Source organism: Pleurodeles waltl, chromosome 3_1 (assembly GCF_031143425.1).
Source record: "Pleurodeles waltl isolate 20211129_DDA chromosome 3_1, aPleWal1.hap1.20221129, whole genome shotgun sequence".
Lineage (NCBI taxonomy): Eukaryota > Metazoa > Chordata > Amphibia > Caudata > Salamandridae > Pleurodeles > Pleurodeles waltl.
In genome coordinates, this window is record NC_090440.1 from 782,856,943 (window position 1) to 782,882,167 (window position 25,225).

The following is a 25,225-nucleotide window of genomic DNA, read 5'->3' on the forward strand; positions in this document are numbered from 1 at the left end:
CATTGTTTTGTGAAGAGGCTCTGGGCCCACCCTCCTGTGCAGGTTTTTGGGGGCCTGTAGAAGACTCTTTACTATTTTTAGTTTTGGTTGTCTCATCACCCTTCTGCTGGGGAGTCTTTGTGACCCCTTTCTTTTGGTCACCCCCTGTTGAAGTCTTGGACACCCTTGTCTTGACCCAATGGTCCGCCTTCTTTCCCAATTCTTGGGGAGAAATTGGTCCTAGGTCTACCAGATGCTGATGCAGTTTATCATTGAAACAATTACTTAACAGGTGTTCTTTCACAAATAAATTGTACAGCCCATCATAATTACTTACACCACTGCCTTGAATCCAACCATCTAGTGTTTTCACTGAGTAGTCAACAAAGTCAACCCAGGTCTGGCTCGAGGATTTTTGAGCCCCCCTGAACCTAATCCTGTACTCCTCAGTGGAGAATCCAAAGCCCTCAATCAGGGTACCCTTCATGAGGTCATAAGATTCTGCATCTTGTCCAGAGAGTGTGAGGAGTCTATCCCTACACTTTCCTGTGAACATTTCCCAAAGGAGAGCACCCCAGTGAGATCTGTTCACTTTTCTGGTTACACAAGCCCTCTCAAAAGCTGTGAACCATTTGGTGATGTCATCACCATCTTCATATTTAGTTACAATCCCTTTGGGGATTTTCAACATGTCAGGAGAATCTCTGACCCTATTTATGTTGCTGCCACCATTGATGGGTCCTAGGCCCATCTCTTGTCTTTCCCTCTCTATGGCTAGGATCTGTCTTTCCAAAGCCAATCTTTTGGCCATCCTGGCTAACTGGATGTCCTCTTCACTGGGGCTATCCTCAGTGATTTCAGAGGTGTTGGTCTCTCCTGTGAGGGAACCAGCATCTCTGACTATTATTTTAGGAGTCAGGGTTTGAGGGACCCTGTTCTCCCTAGATAGGACTGGTAGGGGGGAATTGTCCTCCAAGTCACTATCCTCTTCCTCTGAGTTGCCACCCTCAGAGGGGTTGGCCTTTTCAAACTCTGCCAAAAGCTCCTGGAGCTGTATTTTGGTAGGTTTGGGGCCCATTGTTATTTTCTTTAGTTTACAGAGTGACCTTAGCTCTCTCATCTGTAGATGGAGGTAAGGTGTGGTGTCGAGTTCCACCACATTCACATCTGTGCTAGACATTTTGCTTCTAAAAGTTGGGATACTTTTTAAGAATCTACAACTAGTTCTAGGTTCTAATTCAAACTTTTACAAACTTTTAAACTCTAAAAGAAATGCTAAACAGGATCTAACACAAGGCCCTAGCAGGTCTTTTAAGAATTTAGAAAACTTTTCAAATTGCAAAAATCAATTTCTAATGACAATTTTGGAATTTGTCGTGTGATCAGGTATTGGCTGAGTAGTCCAGCAAATGCAAAGTCTTGTACCCCACCGCTGATCCACCAATGTAGGAAGTTGGCTCTGTATGTGCTATTTCAAAGTAAGGAATAGCATGCACAGAGTCCAAGGGTTCCCCTTAGAGGTAAAATAGTGGTAAAAATAGATAATACTAATGCTCTATTTTGTGGTAGTGTGGTCGAGCAGTAGGCTTATCCAAGGAGTAGTGTTAAGCATTTGTTGTACATACACATAGACAATAAATGAGGTACACACACTCAGAGACAAATCCAGCCAATAGGTTTTTATATAGAAAAATATCTTTTCTTAGTTTATTTTAAGAACCACAGGTTCAAATTTAACATGTAATATCTTGTTCGAAAGGTATTGCAGGTAAGTACTTTAGGAACTTCAAATCATCAAAATTGCATGTATACTTTTCAAGTTATTGTCAAATAGCTGTTTCAAAAGTGGACACTTAGTGCAATTTTCACAGTTCCTGGGGGAGGTAAGTTTTTGTTAGTTTTACCAGGTAAGTAGGACACTTACAGGGTTCAGTTCTTGGTCCAAGGTAGCCCACCGTTGGGGGTTCAGAGCAACCCCAAAGTCACCACACCAGCAGCTCAGGGCCGGTCAGGTGCAGAGTTCAAAGTGGTGCCCAAAACACATAGGCTAGAATGGAGAGAAGGGGGTGCCCCGGTTCCGATCTGCTTGCAGGTAAGTACCCGCGTCTTCGGAGGGCAGACCAGAGGGGTTTTGTAGGGCACCGGGGGGGACACAAGTTGACACAGAAATTTCACCCTCAGCAGCGCGGGGGCGGCCGGGTGCAGTGTAGAAACAAGCGTCGGGTTTGTAATGGAAGTCAATGGGAGATCTAGGGATCTCTTCAGCGCTGCAGGCAGGCAAGGGGGGGATTCCTCGGGGAAACCTCCACTTGGGCGAGGGAGAGGGACTCCTGGGGGTCACTCCTCCAGTGAAAGTCCGGTCCTTCAGGTCCTGGGGGCTGCGGGTGCAGGGTCTCTCCCAGGCGTCGGGACTTTAGGTTCAAAGAGTCGCGGTCAGGGGAAGCCTCGGGATTCCCTCTGCAGGCGGCGCTGTGGGGGCTCAGGGGGGACAGGTTTTGGTACTCACAGTATCAGAGTAGTCCTGGGGTCCCTCCTGAGGTGTTGGATCGCCACCAGCCGAGTCGGGGTCGCCGGGTGCAGTGTGGCAAGTCTCACGCTTCTTGCGGGGAGCTTGCAGGGTTCTTTAAAGCTGCTGGAAACAAAGTTGCAGCTTTTCTTTGGAGCAGGTCCGCTGTCCTCGGGAGTTTCTTGTCTTTTCGAAGCAGGGGCAGTCCTCAGAGGATGTCGAGGTCGCTGGTCCCTTTGGAAGGCGTCGCTGGAGCAGGATCTTTGGAAGGCAGGAGACAGGCCGGTGAGTTTCTGGAGCCAAGGCAGTTGTCGTCTTCTGGTCTTCCGCTGCAGGGGTTTTCAGCTAGGCAGTCCTTCTTCTTGTAGTTGCAGGAATCTAATTTTCTAGGGTTCAGGGTAGCCCTTAAATACTAAATTTAAGGGCGTGTTTAGGTCTGGGGGGTTAGTAGCCAATGGCTACTAGCCCTGAGGGTGGGTACACCCTCTTTGTGCCTCCTCCCAAGGGGAGGGGGTCACAATCCTAACCCTATTGGGGGAATCCTCCATCTGCAAGATGGAGGATTTCTAAAAGTTAGAGTCACCTCAGCTCAGGACACCTTAGGGGCTGTCCTGACTGGCCAGTGACTCCTCCTTGTTATTCTCATTATTTTCTCCGGCCTTGCCGCCAAAAGTGGGGCCTGGCCGGAGGGGGCGGGCAACTCCACTAGCTGGAGTGTCCTGCTGGGTTGGCACAAAGGAGGTGAGCCTTTGAGGCTCACCGCCAGGTGTGACAATTCCTGCCTGGGAGAGGTGTTAGCATCTCCACCCAGTGCAGGCTTTGTTACTGGCCTCAGAGTGACAAAGGCACTCTCCCCATGGGGCCAGCAACATGTCTCGGTTTGTGGCAGGCTGCTAAAACTAGTCAGCCTACACAGATAGTCGGTTAAGTTTCAGGGGGCACCTCTAAGGTGCCCTCTGTGGTGTATTTTACAATAAAATGTACACTGGCATCAGTGTGCATTTATTGTGCTGAGAAGTTTGATACCAAACTTCCCAGTTTTCAGTGTAGCCATTATGGTGCTGTGGAGTTCGTGTTTGACATACTCCCAGACCATATACTCTTATGGCTACCCTGCACTTACAATGTCTAAGGTTTTATTTAGACACTGTAGGGGTACCATGCTCATGCACTGGTACTTCACCTATGGTATAGTGCACCCTGCCTTAGGGCTGTAAGGCCTGCTAGAGGGGTGTCTTACCTATACTGCATAGGCAGTGAGAGGCTGGCATGGCACCCTGAGGGGAGTGCCATGTCGACTTACTCGTTTTGTCCTCACTAGCACACACAAGCTGGCAAGCAGTGTGTCTGTGCAGAGTGAGAGGTCTCCAGGGTGGCATAAGACATGCTGCAGCCCTTAGAGACCTTCCTTGGCATCAGGGCCCTTGGTACTAGAAGTACCAGTTACAAGGGACTTATCTGGATGCCAGGGTCTGCCAATTGTGGATACAAAAGTACAGGTTAGGGAAAGAACACTGGTGCTGGGGCCTGGTTAGCAGGCCTCAGCACACTTTCAATTGTAAACATAGCATCAGCAAAGGCAAAAAGTCAGGGGGCAACCATGCCAAGGAGGCATTTCCTTACACAGCCAAAACCAGCCTATCCACCAATACCAACGAGGTGGTTTTAAAAGCACATATAGAGAGAGGGCAGTACCCCTGAGGTAGAGGGAAATATCAAACACCTAAACAAACCTCACAACACAGTAAACAGTGACTTGTTTCATTCCCTTCCACTCCACACATCCCCTGTGGGAGGAAGACTACAAAAGGTCCACACCAATTGGCAAAACATTAATGTAGGAAGTTGGCTCTGTATGTGCTATTTCAAAGTAAGGAATAGCATGCACAGAGTCCAAGGGTTCCCCTTAGAGGTAAGATAGTGGCAAAAAGAGATAATACCAATGCTCTATTTTGTGGTAGTGTGGTCGAGCAGTAGGCGTATCAAAGGAGTAGTGTTAAGCATTTGTTGTACATTCACACAGGCAATAAATGAGGAACACACACTCTGAGACAAATCCAGCCAATAGGTTTTGTTATAGAAAAATATATTTTCTTAGTTTATTTTAAGAACCACAGGTTCAAATTCTGCATGTAATATCTCATTTGAAAGGTATTGCAGGTAAGTACTTTAGGAACTTTGAATAATTACAGTAGCATACTTTTTACATAAAACACAAACAGCTGTTTTAAAAGTGGACACAGTGCAATTTTCACAGTTCCTGGGGGAGGTAAAGTATGGTTATTTTTAACAGGTAAGTAAGTCACAGGTCTCAGTTTTGGGTCCAAGGTAGCCCACTGTTGGGGGTTCAGAGCAACCCCAAAGTTACCACACCAGCAGCTCAGGGCCGGTCAGGTGCAGAGGTCAAAGAGGTGCCCAAAGCACATAGGCTTCAATGGAGAGAAGGGGGTGCCCCGGTTCCAGTCTGCCAGCAGGTAAATACCCACGTCTTCGGAGGGCAGACCAGGGGGGTTTTTGTAGGGCACCGGGGGGGGACACAAGTCCACACAGAAAGTACACCCTCAGCAGCGCGGGGGCGGCCGGGTGCAGTGTGCAAACAAGCGTCTGGTTCTCTGATTTCAATGGGAGACCAAGGGGTCTCTTCAGCGGTGCAGGCAGGCAAGGGGGGGGCTCCTCGGGGTAGCCACCACCTGGGCAAGGGAGAGGGCCTCCTGGGGGTCACTCCTGCACAGAAGTTCCGTTCCTTCAGGTGCTGGGGGCTGCGGGTGCAGGGTCTTTTCCAGCCATCGGGACATTAGGTTCAGGCAGTCGCGGTCAGGGAGAGCCTCTGGATTCCCTCTGCAGGCGTCGCTGTGGGGGCACAGGGGGGGGACAACGTTGGTTACTCACGGTCTCTGAGTCGCCGGAGGGTCCTCCCTGAGGTGTTGGTTCTCCACCAGTCGAGTCGGTCGCCGGGTGCAGTGTTGCAAGTCTCACGCTTCTTGCGGGGATTTGCAGGGGTCTTTAAATCTGCTCCTCTGTAACAAAGTTGCAGTTCTTTTGGAGCAGTGCCGCTGTCCTCTGGAGTTTCTTGTCTTTCTTGAAGCAGGGCTGTCCTCGCTGGTCCCTTGGAAAGCGTCGCTGGAGCAGGTTTCTTTGGAAGGCAGGAGACAGGCCGGTAAGTCTGGGGCCAAAGCAGTTGGTGTCTTCTGTTCTTCCTCTGCAGGGGTTTTTCAGCTCAGCAGTCCTCTTCTTGTAGTTTCAGGAATCTAAATTCTTAGGTTCAGGCAAGCCCTTAAATACTAAATTTAAGGGCGTGTTTAGGTCTGGGGGGGTTAGTAGCCAATGGCTACTAGCCCTGAGGGTGGGTACACCCTCTTTGTGCCTCCTCCCAAGGGGAGGGGGGTCACATTCCTAATCCTAATGGGGGAATCCTCCATCTGCAAGATGGAGGATTTCTAAAAGTTAGTCACCTCAGGACACCTTTGGGGCTGTCCTGACTGGCCAGTGACTCCTCCTTGTTCTCATTATTTTCTCTGGCCTTGCCGCCAAAAGTGGGGGCTGTGGCCGGAGGGGGCGGGCAACTCCAGGGTGAGCCTTTGAGGCTCACCGCCAGGTGTTACAGCTCCTACCTGTGGGAGGTGTTAGCATCTCCACCCAGTGCAGGCTTTGTTACTGGCCTCAGAGTGACAAAGGCACTCTCCCCATGGGGCCAGCAACATGTCTCTAGTGTGGCAGGCTGCTGGAACCAGTCAGCCTACACAGATAGTTGGATACAGTTACAGGGGGCACCTCTAAGGTGCCCTCTGGGGTGTGTTTCACAATAACATGTACACTGGCATCAGTGTGCATTTATTGTGCTGAGAAGTTTGATACCAAACTTCCCAGTTTTCAGTGTAGCCATTATGGTGCTGTGAAGTTCGTGTTTGACCAACTCCCAGACCATATACTCTTATGGCTACCCTGCACTTACAATGTCTAAGGTTTGGCTTAGACACTGTAGGGGCACAGTGCTCATGCACTGGTGCCCTCACCTATGGTATAGTGCACCCTGCCTTAGGGCTGTAAGGCCTGCTAGAGGGGTGACTTATCTATACTTGCATAGGCAGTGAGAGGTTGGCATGGCACCCTGAGGGGAGTGCCATGTCGACTTACTCATTTTGTTCTCACCAGCACACACAAGCTGGCAAGCAGTGTCTTTGCTGAGTGAGGGGTCTCCAGGATGGCATAAGACATGCTGCAGCCCTTAGAGACCTTCCCTGGCATCAGGGCCCTTGGTACCAGAGGTACCAGTTACAAGGGACTTACCTGGATGCCAGGGTGTGCCAATTGTGGATACAAAAGTACAGGTTAGGGAAAGAACACTGGTGCTGGGGCCTGGTTAGCAGGCCTCAGCACACTTTCAGTTCAAAACAAAGCATCAGCAAAGGCAAACAGTCAGGGGGTAACCATGCCAAGGAGCCATTTCCTTACAATTACCACAGACAATTGGGTACAATCAATTATCTGCAATGGTTATTGCCTAGAATTGATTCAAACTCCCCCAATATTCCACCAAAACCACACAAACTATCCACAGAACACATCAGTCTGTTATAGGAAGAAGTAAAATCTCTATTACTCAAACAAGTAATAGAACCAGTGCCACAATCAAATAGGGATGGGAGTTTACTCACTGTACTTCCTGATCCCCCAAAAAGGATGGCACCCTAAGGCCAATATTAGATCTCAGGACCCTCAACCTTTACATCCTGTCCGAACACTTTTACATGGTAACTCTCCAGGATGTTATCCCACTACTCCAAAAGCACTATTTCATGGCAACATTAGACCTCAAGGATTCATATTTTCATATATCCATTCATCCGGTGCACAGAAAATCTCGGGTTTGTCATTCAAGGAAAGCCCTATCAGTTCAAAGTGTTACCCTTCAGAATAGCAACAGCTCCAAGGGTATTCACAAAGTGCCTAGCAGTAACAGCTTTTCTAAGACCACGTATACATGTCTTTCCATATCTAGACGATTGGCTGATAAAATCAGTCATACGCAATGTCAAAACCATGCGCCTTACATAATACAAACCCTGCACACGCTAGGGTTCTCAATAAATTACCAAAAGTCACAGCTACAACCTACAGAAATAAAATATTTAGGTGCAATTCTAAATACTCAAAAAGCGCTAGCAAGTCCAAATACGCAAAGAATACAAGCATTCCAAAATAATCGCAGATACACAAAGGTCAACAGTACACTGTCAGATTTGTCATGGAAATATTAGGGATGATGGAATCGTGTATTGCAATCGTCCCACATGCAAGACTAAACGTGGCCCTTTACAACAGTGCCTTGCACAACAATGGTCACAGGCACACGGTCAACTCCAAGATCTAGTGTTGATAGACCGCCAAACATACATGTCCCTTCAATGGTGGAGTTCCACAAATCTAAGCAAGGGGTGGCCTTTTCAAGACTGTGCCTCAGACCATAACAGATGCATCAGTGATTGGCTAGGGAGCTCACCTCAACAATCTCAACATCCAAGGACAATGGAATGCCCACCACAAACAGCTACACATAAATCACTTAGCTAGGTTAGCTGTCTCCCTAGCAATCAAGATAGCATGACCACCATGTATTACCTAAACAAGCAAGGAGGTACTCATTCGTCCCAACTGTCCCTCCTAGCTCAAAAAACTTGGAAATGGGCCATACACAACCAAATTCACCTAGTAGCACAATACATTCCAGGCATACACAACCAACTAGCAGATGTTCTCAGCAGAAATCATCAAACACACGAGTGGGAGATTCACCCTCAAGTACTTCAAAAATACTTTCGACAATGGGGAACACCAAACATAGATCTCTTCGCCACAAGCAAACGCAAAATGCCAAAACTTTGCATCCAGACACCAACATCCCCTATCCAAGGGCTGTGCTCTATGGATCAATTAGTCAGGGGTATTTGCTTATGTTTTTCCCCCTCTCCCACTCATTTCATTTGTAGTCCACAAATTGCGTCAAAACACACTCAATATGATGATCATACCGCCAACGTGGGCTTGTCAACTGTGGTACACATTAGACATATCTGTAGTACCATACACCAAACAGACCAGACCTATTGACACAAAACAAAGGACAGAAAAGACTCCCAAATCCTAACGTACTCAGCGTGGCAATTTGGCTCCTGAGGTCATAGTTTGGGTATGCACAACTACCATCAGAATGTATGGAAGTCATTAAACAAGCAAGAAAACCCACTACTAGACCGTGCTATGCTAACAAATGGAAAAGATTTGTATATTGTCAATCTAAACAGATTGCCCCTCTTACAGCATCAATACAAGACATTGTATGATATTTACAAAAATCAAATTTAGCATTCTCTTCCATAAAAATACATCTTACTGCAATGTCAGCATATTTGCAAAATGTACAGCACAGCTCTGTATTTAGAGTTCCAACCAAAACACCACCAGTTCCTTCTTGGAATTTAAACATAGTGCTTATCCAGTATTGGATCTTTCATAAATTCACATGCTTGAATCATCCCAGTCGTCGAGTTGGGAGTCCCACGGTATATAAAATACCAATAATTAACAAATTTTATTTTTCTGTAGGCTATAACGGAAATATCAGCCACTCGTATAGCCTATCCAAGTCCTTTAGTGAAACGGACCCAAACCTGCCTGCTGGCCAATCAGGCACCAGTGCCCTCTAGAACACTCCAGAGAAGCTCCTTCCCTCAGATTTTCTACTGTGAAGGGAGTCTCCCTGAGCTCTACTCAGTTTTTCTACTTCTTCAGAAGCATTTTCTCTCGGCAAACTCAAAATGTCATTCTTCTAGAAAAGGCTTTTTCCGCCCTTGCCAGACCTGTGGAAAGAAAAGGCTCCATGTGGATGATCCACATAAGGACTGCTTGTATTGCCTCTACGCACAACACCAGGTGAAGGACTGCAAGATGTCGTACTTTCTCCACAAAAACCCTCAGAGACCATGAGGGTAGATTCCTGACATGCTTACAGGCAAAATCCTGTACTTCCGATGAGGAGAGTGAGTCAAAGGCCACACAAAAGGTCCAAATCTGAGGACCTGGGCCAAGCAGAAAAATCTAGAAAGAGGCAGAAATTACATCATGGAAAAGGCTTATAGACTTCAATTTTCTCTGAGCCATCCTCTCCTCTTCAAAAGGAGTCGGGACGCCTGCGGCGCGAGCGGAACTTCGCACAGCCCGCCTGGACAATGGCGCCCGACTTCCAGAGAGGAAATCGACGCCTGCCGTGAGGAAGAAAATTCCACACAGCCCACCGGAACGACAAGCCTACGATTCCCCACACAGACCCTGGGACATCTGGTAATCCCGTGACCCACAGGAGATGGTCCGCGTGCCGGATAACGACGCATGTCTTTCCCGAGTGAAAAATAACGACGTAAGTCAGTGTGTGTGTGGGTGAAACCGACGCACACCATTTTTCCACGCATCTCCTCTTCTGCGGCCCTCTGCAGAGATTTTCCACTCCAAACCTGGTACTTTGTGCTTGAAAGAGACTGTTTGCTTTTTAAAGACTTAAGACACTTGATATCACTTTTCTACAATTTCCTATTGCTTCTTTTATCGTTTTGACCTACAGTCTTTCTCCTTCCTCTGAGCCTTCTACCTCTAGAAAAGTAACCATTAAAATTGTCGACAACACCACCGTTTACTTCTACCGACTCCACCATCTCGTCGACGAGACCATCGTCCGCGTCAACTAACTTGACGTCAACGATAAGTGCTCCTATTGCCTCTATCAAACTTTCGAGGATTCCAGAACGGAGTGCGTCAACAACTCCTCCTTTATTGCAGACAACATAGTTGTTGTTCGCACAGTCAACGAAAGCCCTGTCGACCAACAGCGTAGTCAGCTGTCTCACCGTCGACGAGACCATCGTCGACACCATAGAGACCGTCGTCAATGGAAAAATCATCCCTGATTACAATACCGTCGACGGCACCATCTACTATGCCATTGTTGCCTGTGGAACAGATGCAGGCTATTCCTACCTTTTGCAGGTCTCCTGATCTTCGGGCCATGGTCCACATCAGATATCTGCCCAGATCAGAGATTTATCCTACAGACATGTCACCAAGCAAAGTGTCAACTTTATCACCCAGGCATCTACTGGACTTGGAGGAATCTGATGAGGGTCCATTTGGAGATGCGCACAGCCCATCACAGTTAATCGTTAAATACCAGGAAGAGGAGGACGACGACGATGATGAGTATGATCAATACCAACCATATCTGATAGACTTCTAGCTGCAGCTGCCTTACCTTAGAATTCCCTGGCTTCAGCTTTGAATCCGGAGTTTTTTCTGAGCAGTACCCTGCGCACGCGCCGTTGGGCAGTGTCATTCGGATCCACGTGCGTCTATGATGTCACGGTTGTCTATATAGACGCTGTCTCAGCATGCGTACGCCACTTTTCCTTCTGCGCCGGTTAAAGGCAGTTTTTGGAAAGAACTACCCTGCTTCAACGGTTTGTCAGCGCTTTTTTTGACTGTTTTGAAGTCATGTTTTTGAGAGACAGGATTCAAGCCGTGTGGTGCGTGTCATCGCACCATGTCTGTGACTGATCCGCACCGTGTTTCTTTGGTGCGCGGTGAAGGGCCACGATTCCACCTCGTGCTCCAACTGTCGGGCCATGGTGCCAAAGGCCTTAAGGGAGAGATCCCTTAATCTTCTTGCGGCCCGATACTCTTCTTCGGTCGGCACGACTCCGCTGAGGTCACGGTCCCGCAGTAGGAGGAGGTCACGGCACCGCTACCGGAGCCCCAAGTCCTCTTCCTCGCATTAGAGGTCATCCAATGGTTAGAGGCACAAGAAGTCCAAGCGGACTTTGTCTTGGCTACGCCTGTCAGCCGACAAAGCATCTAGGGAACGTTGACGTTCCGAGCACGGTTCTGCAGAGCCGTCGCCAGGGTCGACTCTGCGTCTTCCCCCCCTTTCCGGGGACCGTATCGACCCCCCCTCTCAAATAAGTTTTACGAGGCCATGCATCTTGTTTTTGAGCGGGCTGCACCCTTGGGTGGGTCTTTGGGCCCCACAGGGTCAGCAGGGACCCCTTCGGATTTGACACCAGCGGCTTCGGTGCCCCCAGGATCCAATACTGGATCCAGACCTGTGCCTGTCGCCCTCCACTGCGCCGGTTCCGACGTACACGATTCAGCCACCGGCGCCCACTGGTGGCAGCCCCATGCTTATTCCGGATGATCCGGAGCCAGAGCGACGACATACGATGTCGACTCAGACGGAGCCAATTCGGCCCAGATCATTGTCTGAGCATTATTTAGATCAGCCAGACGCAGGAGAGGAATGGGAGGGGTCTGAGGACCCTTTAGAATCTGGATTGCAACAGGACTGGTAGGATCTAGGGGAGGCCAGTGGACTGGACACGTCTCCAGATACTGGTATGCTCTCTCCTCCTAATGTGGCTACGGAGGAGGGTGCTTCTTTCGCTATGGTGGTGCGTAGGGCAGCTGAGGTCTTGGACCTAGATTTGCATACAGTGCCAGTCAGGACAAATATCCTGACAGAAGTGCTTCAGCCGGGGGTGTCCACATCGGAGCCATTGTTGCCCTTCAATGAGGCTCTTAGACGTCCTTCTGGGTATGTGGTCCAAACCCAGCACAGGGGCTCCTGTGAATAGGACGGTCGGCCGCCGCCATAGGCCCGCTCCCAGCGACCCTAGTTTCCTGACACAACACCCCACTCCTGAGAGCTTGGTTGTCCAAGCCTCTACTTCCCGTGGTGCCTTCCCTTCCGCTCCCCCGGATAGGGAATTCAAGAGGCTGGATCAGCTTGGGAAGAAGTTTTCTTCCACAAGCCTGGCATTGAGGTCCGTAAACACCTCTTGCCTATTGGGCCGTTATTACCATACTTTATGGGATACAGTGGCACAGGTGCTTCCCCAGGTCCCGGAGGGCATGCGGGACACTCTCACACAGGCTGTCAGGGATGGGACAGATGCAGCCAAGTTTACGATCCGATGTGGTTTGGACACGACCGACTCGCTGGGCAGAGCGATTTCATAGTCAGTGGCCCTACGTCGCCACGCCTGGCTACGTTCTACTGGTTTTTCTGGGGATGTCCAGTCCAGCTTGATGGACATGCCCTTTGCCTTTTCGCCCAAAAAAGCGAGAGCCATCAGACTCCGCGCTTGAGAGGTTCAAGGATTCTTTGGCCTTTCAGCGCCAGCACGACAGCAGTCTCTTTTGCCCCTTTCGAGGCTTCGGAAGGGGTGTGGTACCACACCAGCCACAGTTCAGCCACTGTCCTCAGGCTTCACAGCATCCCGGAAGAAGTCGTGGTACCATCAGACCCAGAGGGTCTGGCCAGAGGTCAGCCGCCGCACTGCCCCCCTCCACTGCGCCCAAGCTCTCCTAGTATAGTTCTGCCAGATCATGTCTGTCCATTTAGAGGGAGGATTCGTTCTCATCTCCCTCACTGGCTTTCCATCACCACGGACAACTGGGTCCTGCAGATTATACGAAAGGGCTACTCCCTTCCCTTCCAGTCTTTCCCTCCTCCTAGCCTTCCAACAAAAGAATGGCTGATGGAGGACCATCTAGCTTTGCTCCGCGAGGAAGTTACAGCTCTTGGCCAAGGGAGCCATAGAAAGAGTCCCGATATCCGAAGTAGGCAGTGGTGGTGGTTCCCGCTACTTTCTGAATTCCAAAAAGAACAAAGGCCTATGCCCTATCTCGGATTTAAGGGACGTCAATCTCTTCCTCAAGAAGGAGAAATTAAAGATGCTCACACTTGCTCTGGTTTTGTCTGCCCTAGACCAAGGAGACTGGATGGTAGCGTTGGATTTGCAGGATGCGCATCCACATTCCTATCCTGCCAGCCCACAGGCGTTACCTGCGGTTCAAGGTGGGCCACAAACACTTTCAGTTTACCATGCTTCCTTTCGGTCTCACCAGTGCCCCTCGGGTGTTCACAAAGGTGATGGCGGTGGTGGCAGTTCATCTGCGCAGGTCAGGGATTTCAGTGTTCCCCTACCTAGACTATTTGCTGTTGAAGGCTCCTACGCCCCAGGCTCTCGTCATCCATCTCCAGACGATGGCGGACCTCTTGCATTCGCTGGGGTTCACTATAAATGTGCCGAAGTCACACCTGACTCCCTCTCAAAAAGCTCACTTTCATCAGAGCTGTTATGGACACAGTGCAGTATTGGACTTATCCTCCCGAACAGCGGGTCCAGGATATTCTGGTTATGATGGATGTTTCAGCCTCTATCCTGGATCTCTGAGACAGACAGGCTGCTGGGACTCATGGTTTCCTGCATCCTGGTGGTCAAGCATGCCAGATGGCGCATGAGGGCTCTGCAGTGGGACCTGAAGTTCCAATAGGCACAGCATCAGGGAAATCTTACCGACGTGGTTCAGATCTCAGAGGGGACTGCGAAAGATCTGCAGTGGTGGTTAGTGAACTGAGAGTGGCTCAAAGGAAGACCCCTCTCCATTCCCCAACCAGATCTAATGGTAGTGACACGTCACTTCTGGGATGGGGCGGCCATCTGGGGAAGGTGGAGATGAGGTTACTGGTCTCCGGCGGAATCCGGGCTCCACATCAACTTGCTGGAGCTTCGGGCGATCCAGCTAGCATTAAAAGCATTTCTTCCTGTTGTGAAAGGGAAGGTGGTGCTGGTGTTCAGACAACACTACTGCAATGTGGTACTGCAACAAGCAGTGCGGTGTGGGGTCATGCACCCTTTGTCAAGAGGCTTTACGTCTCTGGACATGGCTGGAACAGCAGGGCATGACCCTGGTGGTTCAACACCTGGCAGGTTCTCTGACCGCCAGAGCAGACTAACTCAGCTGAAAATGCTTAGAGGATCACAAATGGTGTCTCCATCCGGAGGTGGAGCAAGGACTCTTTCAGCAGTGGGTAGAGCCTTGGTTAGATCTGTTCGCCTCCACAGAGAACGTGCAATGTCAGCAGATTTGCGCGTTGAGTTTCCAAGGGGGCTATCGCTCGGTGGCGCTTTTCGTCACAAGTGGAGTTCAGGGCTTCTGTACGCCTTTCCGCCTATACCACTTCTGCCCAGAGTTCTCAAGAAAATCAAGAACGACCGGGCCCAAGTAATCCTAGTGGCTCCAGATTGGGCACAGTTTGGTATGCAGAGCTTCTCAAAATGAGCATCGGTCCTCCAATCAGGCTGCCTCTTCAGGAGGATCTTCTGTCGCAGCAGCAGGGGAAGGTTCTCCACCCGAACCTGTCAACTCTGCGTCTTCATGCGTGGAGATTGAGCGGTGACAGTTGATGGTTTATGACCTCCCTTCCAAGGTCTGTGACGTCATTCTGGCAGCCAGGCGTCCCTCTACTAAGTCGATCTACGCCTGCCGTTGGAAACGCTTTAATATTGTGCAGAAAGGTCTATTGATCCTCTTTCTTCTTCTAACATCCGTCTGTTTTATTCTCTCGCCCTGCCTAATCGGCTTTTCTTCAGTTGCCCGATCAACCATCTGTTTAAATCACCTATAGTACAGAGGTTTTTGAAAGGGCTTGTACATCTATTCCCGCCTGTGCCTTTCATTATGCCCCAGTGGGATCTTATTTTGGTTCGTACCTTGTGTGCTCCTTTCGAGCCCTTGCATAACTGTCCTCTCTGGCTGCTTACTATTAAGACTGCCTTTTTGATGGCCATTACATCTGCCAGGCGAGTGAGTGAGCTGCAGGCTTCATCTTCAAAGCCACCGTACCTCACAATATATCCTGATAAGGTAGTATTAAGAACTCGTGCCTCTTTCCTCCCCAAGGTAGTGACCCCTTTCCATCTGGGTCAAAATATCACCCTGCCCACCTTCTTTGCACCACTGCGTCCCTCTAAGGAAGAGGAGTGTCCATCGGCTGGACCCAAAAAGAGCGTTATCGTTCTACCTTGACCGCACTAAAGAGCTCCGGGTGGATGACCAAATCTTTGTGGGGTACGTTGGTGCAAAGAAGGGTCGGGCAGTACAGAAACTATGCATTTTGCGCTGGGTTGTTCTCTGTATAAAGATCTGCTACGCTTTGGCAAAGAAGCCGCCTGAGGGCTTGAGAGCTCATTCTATTTGGAGGAAAGCTGCTACCACTGCGTTAGCACATGGTGTACCTGTGGTGGACATCTGTCAAGCTGCAATGTGGGCTTCTTGGCACATGTTTGCAAAACACTACTGCCTGGATAGTCAGATGAGAGAGGGGCATTTTGCCCGGTCTGTTTTGCAGGACTTCCTGGTGTAAAAATCTCCTTCAGACCCACCGCCATGAGTTATAGCCGAAAGCTGCAGCTAGAAGGCTCTCGGATGAACAAGTTACTTACCTTCGGTAACAAGGTATCTGGTAGATTCTATCTAGCTGCAGATTCCTTACATCCACCCAAGCCACCCCGCTCTGCGGATATTTTTCTTATATGTATTCGATGGCATGTGTAGCTGCAGATACGCATGCTGTGCATTATCCTGCCATCTAGTGTTGGGCTCAGAGTCTTACAAGTTTTTCTTCAAAGTCTTTTCGAATCACAAGACCGAGGGACTTCTCCCTTTCGGCTCCATTGCGCATAGGCGTCGACTCCATCTTAGAGTTCTTTCCGCCATCGGGTTCGGACGTGTTCCTCTTCGCTCCGTATTTAGATTCGGGAAAGTTAGCTAGTGTTTGGAAAATTTTACTTTATTGTTCGGGCTCTGTACCAGTTTAGTGTTAGCACATCGACACCGAAAAAAAAAAAGCGCTCCGGCGGCCCTTCGGGGCTTCCACTCTTCAGGGCATGGTCGGCCCGACCGCGTCCATATTCAAACCTCATGGACCGGACCCCCTTCCGTTTCTGCCTGAATTGCCACGCAAAGGATCCTTATACAGACCAACACTTGGTCTGTAATCTGTGTCTATCTCCGGAACACAGGGATGATTCTTGCAAGGCCTGTAGGGCATTTCGATTGAAGAAGACCCTACGCAATCGAAGAGCTAGACTCTAGATGGCATCAACACTGGCGGAACAGATAGACGTCGAGGAAGAGGAGAGATTCTCCATTCGAGATTCGGACGAGTCCGAAAGCAAGCAGCCGAAAACACAGCAACAAACTGAGTAAATCAGCCCCGGCAAAGACTCCCGCAAAAATAATAAAGGCCAAGGGGATGCCACCGCCAACAGGCCATGGCTTAACCCGAAAACACGGTGACCAAACATCGGCACCGAAAAAGGCCTCCCAGCAGCCATAGACATTCGACTCCAGTCGAGATACCGCCTCCGAACCATCTCGGCACAGAGTTCGAGACTCCCAGAGTCAAGAATTTTTCCTCTGAGCCAAAAAAGACTGTACCGAAACCTTCGGTGTCGAAACATGCAGCCTCGGAGCTGAAAACAGGCTCCTATACAGAAGAGCACGGCCTTTCCAGCCAACTGCAAGGGTGCAGATTTGAGCAAGAACTGGGCATGGGAGAACCAGACCATACCCAGAGGAGGCTGCATATACAGAAGGACACGGGTAAAATCCAAACTCTTCCTCCAATAAAAATGAAGCAGAAGCTAGCATTTCAAGAGGCTGAAATGCAGCCAAGGGCAAAGGTGGCAAAAGACAAGACACCACCAAGGTTTTTGCCACAGCCTTCACCATTGCATTCACCACACCTGTCCCCGGTAGCAACACCCAATGCAGTTGTTGACACACAGGGATGACACGATGACCTGGATGCATGGGACTTATATGATGCACCGGTCTCAGACAATAGTCCCTATTGCTACCCGGCAAGGCAGTCCCCACCAGAGGATAGCACTGCATATATGCAAGTGGTTTCAAGGGCAGCTGTAAAGAAATGGCTCCCTGTTGCAGTTACCCCCCTACTTTTTGCCTGATACTGATGCTGACTTGACTGAGAAGTGTGCTGGGACCCTGCTAACCAGGCCCCAGCACCAGTGTTCTTTCACCTAAAATGTACCATTGTTTCCACAATTGGCACACCCTGGCATCCAGATAAGTCCCTTGTAACTGGTACCTCTGGTACCAAGGGCCCTGATGCCAGGGAAGGTCTCTAAGGGCTGCAGCATGTATTATGCCACCCTAGAGACCCCTCACTCAGCATAGACACCCTGCTTACAAGCCTGTGTGTGCTAGTGAGAACAAAATGAGTAAGTCGACATGGCACTCCCCTCAGGGTGCCATGCCAGCCTCTCACTGCCTATGCAGTATAGGTAAGACACCCCTCTAGCAGGCGTTACAGCCCTAAGGCAGGGTGCACTATACCATAGGTGAGGGTACCAGTGCATGAGCACTGTACCCCTACAGTGTCTAAGCAAAACCTTAGACATTGTAAGTGCAGGGTAGCCATAAGAGTATATGGTCTGGGAGTTTGTCAAACACGAACTCCACAGCACCATAATGGCTACACTGAAAACTGGGAAGTTTGGTATCAAACTTCTCAGCACAATAAATGCACACTGATGCCAGTGTACATTTTATTGCAAAATACACCCCAGAGGGCACCTTAGAGGTGCCCCCTGAAACTTAACCGACTGTCTGTGTAGGCTGACTAGTTCCAGCAGCCTGCCACACTAGAGACATGTTGGTGGCCCCATGGGGAGAGTGCCTTTGTCACTCTGAGGCCAGTAACAAAGCCTGCACTGGGTGGAGATGCTAACACCTCCCCCAGGCAGGAGCTGTAACACCTGGCGGTGAGCCTCAAAGGCTCACCCCTTTGTCACAGCCCAGCAGGGCACTCCAGCTTAGTGGAGTTGCCTGCCCCCTCCGGCCACGGCCCCCACTTTTGGCGGCAAGGCTGGAGGGAACAAAGAAAGCAACAAGGAGGAGTCACTGGCCAGTCAGGACAGCCCCTAAGGTGTCCTGAGCTGAGGTGACTCTAACTTTTAGAAATCCTCCATCTTGCAGATGGAGGATTCCCCCAATAGGGTTAGGATTGTGACCCCCTCCCCTTGGGAGGAGGCACAAAGAGGGTGTACCCACCCTCAGGGCTAGTAGCCATTGGCTACTAACCCCCCAGACCTAAACACGCCCTTAAATTTAGTATTTAAGGGCTACCCTGAACCCTAGAAAATTAGATTCCTGCAACAACAAGAAGGACTGCCTAGCTGAAAACCCCTGCAGAGGAAGACCAGAAGACAACAACTGCCTTGGCTCCAGAAACTCACCGGCCTGTCTCCTGCCTTCCAAAGAACTCTGCTCCAGCGACACTTCCAAAGGGACCAGCGACCTCTGAATCCTCTGAGGACTGCCCTGCTTCGACGACGACAAGAAACTCCCGAGGACAGCGGACCTGCTCCAAAAAGACTGCAACTTTGTTTCAAGAAGCAGCTTTAAAGAACCCTGCAACTCCCCGCAAGAAGCGTGAGACTTGCAACACTGCACCCGGCGACCCCGACTCGGCTGGTGGAGAACCAACACCTCAGGGAGGACCCCCGGACTACTCTACGACTGAGTACCAAAACCTGTCCCCCCTGAGCCCCCACAGCGCCGCCTGCAGAGGGAATCCCGAGGCTTCCCCTGACCGCGACTCTGAAACCTAAGTCCCGATGCCTGGAAAAGACCCTGCACCCGCAGCCCCCAGGACCTGAAGGACCGGACTTTCACTGCAGAAGTGACCCCCAAGAGTCCCTCTCCCTTGCCCAAGTGGAGGTTTCCCCGAGGAAGCCCCCCCTTGCCTGCCTGCAGCGCTGAAGAGATCCCTTGATCTCTCATTGACTAATATTGCGAACCCGACGCTTGTTTCTACACTGCACCCGGCCGCCCCCGCGCTGCTGAGGGTGAAATTTCTGTGGGCGCTTGTGTCCCCCCCGGTGCCCTACAAAACCCCCCTGGTCTGCCCTCCGAAGACGCGGGTACTTACCTGCAAGCAGACCGGAACCGGGGCACCCCCTTCTCTCCATTCTAGCCTATGCGTTTTGGGCACCACTTTGAACTCTGCACCTGACCGGCCCTGAGCTGCTGGTGTGGTGACTTTGGGGTTGCTCTGAACCCCCAACGGTGGGCTACCTTGGACCAAGAACTGAACCCTGTAAGTGTCTTACTTACCTGGTAAAACTAACAAAAACTTACCTCCCCCAGGAACTGTGAAAATTGCACTAAGTGTCCACTTTTAAAGTAGCTATTTGTCAATAACTTGAAAAGTATACATGCAATTGAAATGATTCAAAGTTCCTAATGTACTTACCTGCAATACCTTTCAAACAAGATATTACATGTTAAATTTGAACCTATGGTTCTTAAAATAAACTAAGAAAAGATATTTTTCTATAACAAAACCTATTGGCTGGATTTGTCTGAGTGTGTGTACCTCATTTATTGTCTATGTGTATGTACAACAAATGCTTAACACTACTCCTTGGATAAGCCTACTGCTCGACCACACTACCCCAAAATAGAGCATTAGTATTATCTATTTTTACCACTATTTTACCTCTAAGGGGAACCCTTGGACTCTGTGCATGCTATTCCTTACTTTGAAATAGCACATACAGAGCCAACTTCCTACATTGGTGGATCAGCGGTGGGATACAAGACTTTGCATTTGCTGGACTACTCAGCCAATACCTGATCACACGACAAATTCCAAAATTGTCATTAGAAATTGATTTTTGCAATTTGAAAAGTTTTCTAAATTCTTTAAAGTCCTGCTAGGGCCTTGTGTTAGTCCCTGTTAGCATTTCTTTTTGGAGTTTAAAAGTTTGTTAAAAGTTTGAATTAGATTCTAGAACCAGTTTTAGATTCTTAAAAAGTATTCCAACTTTTAGAAGCAAAATGTCTAGCACAGATGTGAATGTGGTGGAACTCGACACCACACCTTACCTCCATCTACAGATGAGAGAGCTAAGGTCACTCTCTAAACTAAAGAAAATAGCAATGGGCTCCAAACCTACCAAAGTACAGCTCCAGGAGCTTTTGGCAGAGTTTGAAAAAGCCAACCCCTCTGAGGATGGCAACACAGAGGATGAAGATAGTGACTTGGAGGAAAATTCCCCCCTACCAGTCCTATTTAGGGAGAACCGGGTCTCTCAAACCCTGACTCCAAAAATAGTAGTCAGAAATGCTGGCTCCCTCACAGGAGGGTCCAGCCTCTCTGAAATCACTGACGGTAACTCCAGTGAAGAGGACATCCAGTTAGCCAGGATGGCCAAAAGATTGGCTTTGGAAAAACAGATCCTAGCCATAGAAAGGGAAAGACAAGAGATGGGCCTAGGACCCATCAATGGTGGCAGCAACGTAAATAGGGTCAGAGATTCTCCTGACATGTTGAAAATCCCTAAAGGGATTGTAACAAAATATGAGGATGGTGATGACATCACCAAATGGTTCACAGCTTTTGAGAGGGCTTGTGTAACCAGAAAAGTGAACAAATCTCACTGGGGTGCTCTCCTTTGGGAAATGTTCACAGGAAAGTGTAGGGATAGACTCCTCACACTCTCTGGAAAAGATGCAGAATCTTATGACCTCATGAAGGGTACTCTGATTGAGGGCTTTGGATTCTCCACTGAGGAGTATAGGATTAGATTCAGGGGGGCTCAAAAATCCTCGAGCCAGACCTGGGTTGATTATGTTGACTACTCAGTGAAAACACTGGATGGTTGGGTAACTGGAAATGAAGTGTATGACTATGTTGGGCTTTATAATTTGTTTATGAAAGAACACATTTTAAGTAACTGCTTCAATGAAAAGTTGCATCAGTATCTGGTAGACCTAGGTCCAATTTCTCCCCAAGAATTGGGAAAGAAGGCAGACCACTGGGTCAAGACTAGGGTAACCAAAACTTCCACTGGGGGTGACCAAAAGAAAGGGGTTACAAAGCCTCCCCAGGAGAAAGTGGGTGACACTAGAAACAAAGAAAAAGAGTCCCCTGTAGGCCCCCAGAAACCAGACCAGGTGGGTGGGCCCAGAGACACAACCCATAACAAAGGTGGGTACCAGGGTAAGAGCTGGGATGCCACTAAGGCATGGTGCCATAACTGTAAACAGACAGGGCACCACACCAAGGACACTTCTTGTCCCAAAAACAAACCCCCTAGCAAAATCCCAGGGGTGACCAGTGTAGCCATTGGGGATGACTCCTCAGATGAGGAGGTCTTCATAGCCTTCAACTGGAAAAAGGGCCCAACAGGTGAGTTGGAGATTCCAGAGGGAAGTAGACACTTCCACCACCTACAGGTGAATGGAATCCCAGCCACTGCCCTGAGACACTTGTGCCAGTCACACTATTGTGCATGACAGGCTGGTGTTCTCAAACCAGTACATCCCAGGTGAGATGGCCAGAGTAAGAGTTAGCCCAGACAGGGTCACTAATAGGCCTGTGGCTTTTGTGCCCATAGAAGTGGGTGGAACTTTTAGCTGGAGAAGGGTGGTAGTCAGTACAGACCTCCCCCTTGATTGTCTCCTTGGAAATGACTACCCAGAGGTTAGTCAGAGCCTAAGAGAAGAACTGGTCCAGGGCCAGTCCTCTCCCAAGGATTCTGGAGTGCCTACCTCTGCAGTAAATGCAAGTAGGCCCCAGAAGAAAAAGAAAAGGAAACAGAGTAGGAAAGGTGGACAACCTTTAGCCAAGGTTCCAGCAAGCCAAGGAGATTCTGCTCCAGTAGGGGAGGACTCCAAAAGTGGCTCTGATAAAGTCCAACCTGACCCACAAGAAGTCCTGACTAGTCAGGCAACTGTTAAGCCTGAGTGGGTGGCTCCTCAGCTAACAGAAGAAAGAGTGGAAGAAGGGTGTTTTCTACAAGATGTGGTAACCCCCCACTCTAATACAGCAGACAGGCACCCTGAACCCAAAGAAGCCTGTAACTTAGCCCCTTCCCTTGTAGGTGAAGAGCTAAAGGTGTAGTTCTGGACACTGACAGCTGTCAGTGGCCTCTGCTGGGTGTTAGCCTTTATGGCTGCACTATCCTTGGCATGGTGGTCTGACCCCATGCCAAATAACAAGTTAGGCCCCCTGACCCTGTTGGTCATGGTGGGGTTACTCCAGCTCTGGGTAACCTCTTTGGTTAAGCTAGGGGTGACCCTGGCTAAGATAAGATTAGCAGAGGTGGATACCTCTAACCCCAAAATAGAGAGAATGGGTGAAGACATAAAAAGCACAGACAAGAGGCAGTTCAGACTAGGTCCTATCACTGTGGAAGTGGGTCAGTTCCCCAGAGGGAATGACCTGAACAGGAGGATGTAAGGCAGAGTAGGCCCTGCAACAAACCAGCCTATTTCCTCTACTCTTCCTCGCCTGACAGACTAGGAAGACTCTCCCAGCTTGGGCTGAGTCTCCTGGCCTGTGGGCTGGGGGGGGCTTGTGTAAAGAAATGGCTCCCTGTTGCAGTTACCCCCCACTTTTTGCCTGATACTGATGCTGACTTGACTGAGAAGTGTGCTGGGACCCTGCTAACCAGGCCCCAGCACCAGTGTTCTTTCACCTAAAATGTACCATTGTTTCCACAATTGGCACACCCTGGCATCCAGATAAGTCCCTTGTAACTGGTACCTCTGGTACCAAGGGCCCTGATGCCAGGGAAGGTCTCTAAGGGCTGCAGCATGTATTATGCCACCCTAGAGACCCCTCACTCAGCACAGACACCCTGCTTACAAGCCTGTGTGTGCTAGTGAGAACAAAATGAGTAAGTCGACATGGCACTCCCCTCAGGGTGCCATGCCAGCCTCTCACTGCCTATGCAGTATAGGTAAGACACCCCTCTAGCAGGCCTTACAGCCCTAAGGCAGGGTGCACTATACCATAGGTGAGGGTACCAGTGCATGAGCACTGTACCCCTACAGTGTCTAAGCAAAACCTTAGACATTGTAAGTGCAGGGTAGCCATAAGAGTATATGGTCTGGGAGTTTGTCAAACACGAACTCCACAGCACCATAATGGCTACACTGAAAACTGGGAAGTTTGGTATCAAACTTCTCAGCACAATAAATGCACACTGATGCCAGTGTACATTTTATTGCAAAATACACCCCAGAGGGCACCTTAGAGGTGCCCCCTGAAACTTAACCGACTGTCTGTGTAGGCTGACTAGTTCCAGCAGCCTGCCACACTAGAGACATGTTGCTGGCCCCATGGGGAGAGTGCCTTTGTCACTCTGAGGCCAGTAACAAAGCCTGCACTGGGTGGAGATGCTAACACCTCCCCCAGGCAGGAGCTGTAACACCTGGCGGTGAGCCTCAAAGGCTCACCCCTTTGTCACAGCCCAGCAGGGCACTCCAGCTTAGTGGAGTTGCCCGCCCCCTCCGGCCACGGCCCCCACTTTTGGCGGCAAGGCTGGAGGGAACAAAGAAAGCAACAAGGAGGAGTCACTGGCCAGTCAGGACAGCCCCTAAGGTGTCCTGAGCTGAGGTGACTCTAACTTTTAGAAATCCTCCATCTTGCAGATGGAGGATTCCCCCAATAGGGTTAGGATTGTGATCCCCTCCCCTTGGGAGGAGGCACAAAGAGGGTGTACCCACCCTCAGGGCTAGTAGCCATTGGCTACTAACCCCCCAGACCTAAACACGCCCTTAAATTTAGTATTTAAGGGCTACCCTGAACCCTAGAAAATTAGATTCCTGCAACAACAAGAAGGACTGCCTAGCTGAAAACCCCTGCAGAGGAAGACCAGAAGACGACAACTGCCTTGGCTCCAGAAACTCACCGGCCTGTCTCCTGCCTTCCAAAGAACTCTGCTCCAGCGACGCCTTCCAAAGGGACCAGCGACCTCTGAATCCTCTGAGGACTGCCCTGCTTCGACGACGACAAGAAACTCCCGAGGACAGCGGACCTGCTCCAAAAAGACTGCAACTTTGTTTCAAGAAGCAGCTTTAAAGAACCCTGCAACTCCCCGCAAGAAGCGTGAGACTTGCAACACTGCACCCGGCGACCCCGACTCGGCTGGTGGAGAACCAACACCTCAGGGAGGACCCCCGGACTACTCTACGACTGTGAGTACCAAAACCTGTCCCCCCCTGAGCCCCCACAGCGCCGCCTGCAGAGGGAATCCCGAGGCTTCCCCTGACCGCGACTCTCTGAAACCTAAGTCCCGACGCCTGGAAAAGACCCTGCACCCGCAGCCCCCAGGACCTGAAGGACCGGACTTTCACTGCAGAAGTGACCCCCAGGAGTCCCTCTCCCTTGCCCAAGTGGAGGTTTCCCCGAGGAAGCCCCCCCTTGCCTGCCTGCAGCGCTGAAGAGATCCCTTGATCTCTCATTGACTAACATTGCGAACCCGACGCTTGTTTCTACACTGCACCCGGCCGCCCCCGCGCTGCTGAGGGTGAAATTTCTGTGTGGGCTTGTGTCCCCCCCGGTGCCCTACAAAACCCCCCTGGTCTGCCCTCCGAAGACGCGGGTACTTACCTGCAAGCAGACCGGAACCGGGGCACCCCCTTCTCTCCATTCTAGCCTATGCGTTTTGGGCACCACTTTGAACTCTGCACCTGACCGGCCCTGAGCTGCTGGTGTGGTGACTTTGGGGTTGCTCTGAACCCCCAACGGTGGGCTACCTTGGACCAAGAACTGAACCCTGTAAGTGTCTTACTTACCTGGTAAAACTAACAAAAACTTACCTCCCCCAGGAACTGTGAAAATTGCACTAAGTGTCCACTTTTAAAGTAGCTATTTGTCAATAACTTGAAAAGTATACATGCAATTGAAATGATTCAAAGTTCCTAATGTACTTACCTGCAGTACCTTTCAAACAAGATATTACATGTTAAATTTGAACCTGTGGTTCTTAAAATAAACTAAGAAAAGATATTTTTCTATAACAAAACCTA